This window comes from Cebidichthys violaceus, unplaced genomic scaffold, assembly GCF_023349555.1.
Source record: "Cebidichthys violaceus isolate CVI_PGR_0920_01 unplaced genomic scaffold, fCebVio1.0.p SCAF_49, whole genome shotgun sequence".
In the NCBI taxonomy this organism is placed as follows: Eukaryota; Metazoa; Chordata; class Actinopteri; order Perciformes; family Stichaeidae; genus Cebidichthys; species Cebidichthys violaceus.
The window spans coordinates 702,178-709,059 of NW_027176694.1; positions in this window are offsets into that span (position 1 = coordinate 702,178).

A 6,882-nucleotide genomic window follows, 5' to 3' on the forward strand; every position below is an offset into this window, starting at 1 on the left:
CAAGCCAAGTAAAGCATCTCTGACTGGCTGTCATGTATCATCCTGCCTTCCCCCTGAAACCGATGGCATCCTTGGTCCTGGCACAAGCCATTGCTTTGAACGGACCAGCTGCGTTATGCGAATATGCATTCTTCCGACCACTAATTGCAGCCTTACAACTCTGTCTTGACATACTCGACTGCAAATTCCCAAACACTGATACAAATATATACCATATTCTCCTCAGCAAACCATGTTTAGGATTTTAAAGATTCCCATTACCATTTCTACTATCAACATAAACTTAAATTAGCCTTGCATTTACAATAGGAGAAAAGTACAAATGAGAAACCATTTTAGGCTGGCTCATCAGTTGCTGAGGTAATAGGACCCAGATGGTAGAGCTGATATAAAAGCAAGGTCATTTCATACAAGGGCATTGTGAAAGGACTAGACACTTCTCCTAAAACCAAACCGAGATAAGGCGATCCTATGTCTCCCCAACGAGATGATCCTCGTAAACTTGTGTCGTTTCCTTAAAAAGAAATTTCATTACTTTCCAATTAAATCAGATTGGTTCGGAGGAGAGTCTTGCGAGCGAGGAGACATGCAGAGAACCCCCTGGAAGGAGAGATTGATTTTCTTTTGAAAGCTGCACAATGCAACTAGATGAGGTCGCCTGAGATTGGGCGCAGATTTGATTATTACCGTTAAATGCAATTCCCACACACACACACACACACACACACACACACACACACTGTAGAGAGATGCTCTACACCTTGCGTATATTCGAGATGCAGGTTTATTTATACCTACACGTGTCTTGCAGCATCATGAAAATACAATCTAAAGCTGTTAAGTCCTTTCTCTTTGAATCACGTCGTAATATTTGCAAAAACACACAAAAGAATGGGGCCTCTACTAATATTTACCGTACGTATATCATTGGATTCAAATTATTGATGCAATTAAGTGTTGTTCACTTGCAGCTGGTAAAGGTGGAGCTAATTGTATCTACTTCATATAGCACTAGTTATATTGCCTACTACTTAACAGTACATCATAAGATTACAAGAGCACAAAGCTCTTCATAGATCTAGCCTCTTCATTTTTCTGTCACAAGTGCACCAGATTGAAACATTACATTTAAAATGTACAGTATTTTGTTCCTGGGGGAGCATGCTCCCAGACGTGCTCGGTAAGACAGTGGCGGGGGAGCTGCTGCAGCGGGCTGCGCACTGCTCAGTGAACATATCAGTTTGCATTGATAAGATGACAGTAAATATGTAACCCTTAACCTTGCACGATAACCAGATCTGGCTGACATTCAAGCCCATATTCTGACAATCCGCTTAACTCCATTACACAGACATAAGAGCCTCCTCTGTGCCTCAGTCATGTGTGAGACTGAGGATGCTTTGAGATCCGCAGGCTCAGGGGGTTGTTGAACGGAGCCGCCGACTCGGTTCACAGGGGTCAGTCTGAGGATGTGCGCTGTTTGCATTGCAAAGCCACGCTGCTGCCAAAAGTGAGCCGACGGACCGTTTTAGAGCCCTCACCAGAAACATTTTGGGAAAGTCTGAGATTTTTCTTCCCCCCCCCCCCCCCCCCCCATCTCTCTGTTTAGGTTCATGTTATGTTTACAGTACAGAATTAAGTATTTGACGCTGTGAAGTATAAAATATTGCAGAGTTTACAAGTAGGCAGAGTGGTTCAACAAGTGGTCAGTCAGTTGTTGCTTTTCTACGCATGTGACCTCATGAGTGCCTGGATGTGAGCGAGTATGCATACAATATGTGCGTATATGTGTACGTGAGAGAGTGTGTGTGTGTGTGTGTGTGTGTGTGTGTGTGTGTGTGTGTGTGTGTGTGTATATGTGTGACTCTTGACACGCTCCCAGCTTCCTCATCCACTCCTCAGAAAAGCACTTGTCTGGTCACAGGACAGTAATTCATTGTCTGACAGCTGTTTTCTTTTCTCTGAGCCGGCCCTCCTTGGATCCTGGGGTGTAATTCCACACACAGGGCCAGCTGGAAGTTTTCCCGAAAAAAAAAAAAAAAAAAAAGCCCAGTGCTGACACATATGCCAGCGACTTGAACCATTAGAGCAGCACTGGTCCAGAAATCAACACAAGTCTCCTCGAGTTGTATCCCACCTGTGTCAAGTCAAGAATACGTAAAATGAAACTCCAGCACACTCATAACTGAGTTGTATTTTTAATTCAGTGTTTTTGACGTCTTCATAAACCTGATTTGTTCTTTCAGTTCAGATACCAATTTATGTAGGGATACTGCTTGAATTATTGTCTATGCAGTACAATCTCTATTGCTAACTAGAGTTGGAATTGATCCGTATTTCAGTATTGATCCGTATGGTAAATGCACTTACACAATATTTTTTAGTCAAGATCAAAGATATTTTGTATGAGCACTGAAAATAAAAGTTTAAATCCGCAAATAAGTTCGTATTCCATTTTAGTCAGAACCACACATCTGCAACCGCATGCATGCGAACATGACCGTGTCAACATGTGTAGCAGGTAACATCAACAATTTTCACATTAGTTTAGCACGTTAGCATGCTTACATCCGCTAATTACAAATAAGTACAGCTGAGGCTGATCGGAATGTCATCATTTTTTGCAGGTCATTTTGTCATAAACCAAATGATTGGACATACCGGACAAATTGTGTGCAGATGAAGTAGCTAGATGAATGATTACGTAGTAGTAGTAGTAGTAGTAGGGTAAAAGTCAGGGGATCACAAAGTCAGTGGTATTCATCCTGTGGGGACCATGAATGTCTTTACAAAATTCCATGGCAATCCATCCAATAGTTGTTGAGATATCTCAGTCTGGTCAAAAGTGGTGGACAGACCTTACTTTACTATCTTTACCGCCCCACCGCTTGCTTGGCCAAGAAACACAAGTTGAACTTTAGCAGTGTTAATGACATAATTAGATGTCTTCAATGTCAATTTCAGTTTTTTTTCTGACAACTTGACATCAGCATCATTGAATGCAGCCTGTAGTAAAAATGGCAGACTTTATATTATAGAGTTAATACTCCGACAAATGCTCTGATGACACTGTCATGAACAATCGCATTTAACATAAGTAAACAGGAAAAAAAAGAGAAGATTCTTTATTCAGGGCTGGGTGGACCTTATTAAGACATTTGTGTGACGTTTGTTTCTTTCACACTTGTACGGATCAAACCTGCCTCGTGACAGGAGGTAGATCAGCCAAGCAACTTTGTTGAGACTTGGTGGGTGTGTGTGTGTGTGTGTGTGTTGTCTTTCAACATGTGACTGAATTAAAGTAAAGGCACTACAAGACAGTCCAGGTCAGAACAAGCTGAGGGACGAGCTCCAGGCTGCTCCGCTCTGAGTGCCAGGTCTCTCGATGAGTCATGTGCAGAACCCGTTTTACAACCATTTTCCATTTCATTTCCTGTCTGCATGACCCAGAACCTCTCTGGAGGATAGTCTGTAACATAGCCCCCGCTTCGGTTTGGACACCATCTCTTGCCCTTCATTTGTAGACAGGATGTTTAACCGGACTCTTGGAGAGGTCATTGGGGGGGGGGGAGCCCTTTGGCGATTTCCCCCCAGATGGTGCAGCAGCGTCGGTGCATTCGCCTCGGTGTTGACGCGATGAAAACCCCTCGCCAACACTCAACACTGAATGTGAGTAAAAAAACTCATGAAATCAACAGAGGTGATTTTCATGGTTTCCCTGCAGCTGAAGGATTACATGATCCTCTGTGGGTTGGGGGAAATTCTCTGGCCTCTTAGCCCTACGAAACACTGATCTGACTTATTGGGGCTGAAAAGAAAAAAAACAATAAAACTGTTTCTCCCAGCTGCTGTAAAGCTCATCTTTTGGAGATGCAATGTCAAGTCCTTCGGTTACGGGAGGCTTTGATGATTTTTGCTCCGATAACTCTTCGCTGTCGCTATGTCTTTCAGATCAGTTTCCTCTGTCAATTCAGCAGTGCTCTGTGTGATGGACATACCAACTGACAAAACCGTGAACATATAAAACAAGGTCAGCGACGGTCAAACAAGAACATGCTGTTTTTCACTGTTAGGTCTTGCCGTACGACACCCGATTAGTTTTACAAACCTTTAATTCCCCTCCAAACTTTTAATGAACTCACCAGTCAATTTGCCTTTGTGAATATTTTTCAGCCCCTACGTCTACCACAGCATCCCGACATAATGAAATCATTTTTTTTTTTCTCAGCTCTTCAACTTAATATCGTGTTCTGTAGAAGCTAAATGACAGCATGTTTGGGGGCGTAAAGGCTCAGTTACAGGACAGCGAGCACTGCCACCCACAATATGACCACCACAGTGAAGGAGTTACACTTGAAAAGCCTACAGGCGGAGCAACGACGGAGACTTAGAGAGTTATAAGGGCTGCCAGGAACATTGTTTTAATGTTTTATTGGCACGGACTACCAATTTTCAACATACCTCTCTCCTCAAGTGCTCATTAAAGATAAAATTACACCAGTTAAAGGCTTATAAACCTCCGTATCGCAGCAGCTTGACAGTGAAAGCCATTCCTGTTTCCCTGGACAAGCCTCCACGCTCCGATGATGGAGCAACACTCAGATCTAGAACCGCTGAGCCACGGCTATACTTACCTGGGAGAGCGATGACAGTGATTATCAGATTTTCCATCGTCATACCTGTGCTAGCGGAATCCCTGCCGCGCCGTACACACCTGCCCCAGCGCAAGTAAATACAACCCTCCTGCAGTGCAACAACTCTTCAACTCAAATGACAGATGCTTCCACGCCATTAAGGGGTTGTGGAAAAAACTGAGCGCCGGGTCGGAAAATGTTTTTTTCATTCTTGGTATGGGGAGAGCTTTCAGGAGCTGTTCTTGTCCTCCTCTACGCATTGCATGTCAGCGTATGAAAGAGCTTGCTGACAGTTGTGTCTATGTTTCCTCTGAACCTCCTGCAGTCCAACACAAAGGTCATGGTTGGAGTCATGAGGTCACCCCCGAACCCTTTAGTGACACCTCATTGGACTCGAGGCAGGCCAAGCTGATCTGACTGAGAAGGCAGTGCAGCCATGGCAATAGGTGCATGTAATCGTATTGGAGAGGAGTCAACCAATGCAATATGGAGGTAATGAAGTCTGGTTTAGTTTATTGGTCCCCATTAATAACATCCAGTGGCACTGTAAATAGGGTAGCATTCGACTCTGTGGCTATGGTTATTAGTAAGAAATTAAAGGACAACACCCTTTGTTGTTATTTATGCATTTTGTTAATGTCTATATTTGTTATTCCATTGTTGGCAATGCAGATTGAATAAAAGCTTATGCTCAAGAGCTATATTAAAACTATTACAACCCCTTTGAATCTTGTTCATTGAAACATTGCAACACAACTTTATTGGAGTTTTTGGTGTATTTTAGGCCAATATAATTTAAGTATATTTTGATGTTGCTTTTTATGTTGAGAGAAAATGGGCCAAGAGTTAATCATTTTTGAACATTGCTTTGAGGGAACTGGAGCGATTTCAACTGAGGCAAAATAGGGCCTTTGATAATGTATTTGAGGGAACATTCCAACAATAAGGGAGCATAGGGCTTAGGGAGCATAGGGGATGAGGAAACCGTACTTATAGCATTGACATCGGAGAGGGGTTTCGACCTTCTCATCTAATTTGAAAAAGCATTTTTCCCAAAATGTCAAACTATTCCTTTCATCCCTGTTAACAGACAGAAGTCACAGACGTTTTCTACAATCTCTTAAGTCAACAGCATCAAGCAGCCAAGTGTGTTTTTGAATGCATTTAAAGCTGTTTTCAGATGATATCAGTATCTGCGTAGTGCTGTAAGTGGTTTGTTTTGCCTGAGAACAGGCCTTCTCCCCTGTGCTTCATGAGGTCATTGTATCTGAGTTACTGTACAGTCCGCTCAGGGTCACGGGCCGGTCCAGCTCACGCTGAGGCCCTCATGTGAATGTTGCTGTTGTTCTGAGATCCAGCCGTGCCGGCCCTCAACTGCCCAAATGTTGACAACTCCAGAGAAAAATCTGGAAAGTGAAACCGGGGGAGTGGGAGGGGGGAGGGGGAGAGAAAAAGATTACAAGCCTCTACACGGAGAGAAAAAGAGAGAGAATAGAAAGGGAGAGAGAGAGAGAGAGCCAGCGGAGTCCAAATCTTGTCCGGTTGTGGTTGCCATGCCAAGAGCTAAACAAGCGTTTTATCAGTTTTTGGGGTTGAGATTTATTCTGGTGTTTGGAGTTTCTGCCTCACAGATCAGCGCATGGTTCAGCCTGCGAGGATGATCATAGTGTGTGGAGCGTTTGCTGGCTAACAGGCCCATTAATTCAAGTAGACTCTGAATAAAAGCCATGACTCTGAAACGATGTCAGTGTAAACTCTCTGACAGCAGGCAGAGTGTTCTTCCAAAAGCTTGAGAATTTCTAAAGAACTCTGCGTGTTGAGTTAAGTTAAACAAAAAAGTGAAGACAAAAGATAATATTGGGCCTTTTGAGGTATCAGGCTGTTCCTTTTTCTTGGAAAAGACTTTCTCCGGGTGTTTTTTTTGCACCGTGCCTTAAGGCCACCGGCTCATCTCGAATGCGTTTTGAAATAGTGCCGCTGGACACCACTCCCTCCGCTCTAACCACCGCGGAGTGAGAACAGCCGTCGACGGACTGCCTCCTACTGCAGCGATAATACCTGCAATAACCACAGTCACATATATCTGACAGGTGGATGCTGCACTGTACTCATCTCTCCTGACATGTGTAACCGCTCGTATAATTCTCCCCTCCTTCATGAAGCGGGGCTGTAATTGTAGACATTTAGGCCTACCGCGGAGCTTTTGTCTAAGGCTTCCGAACGCTCCTCTGCTGAAACAATGAAGGGA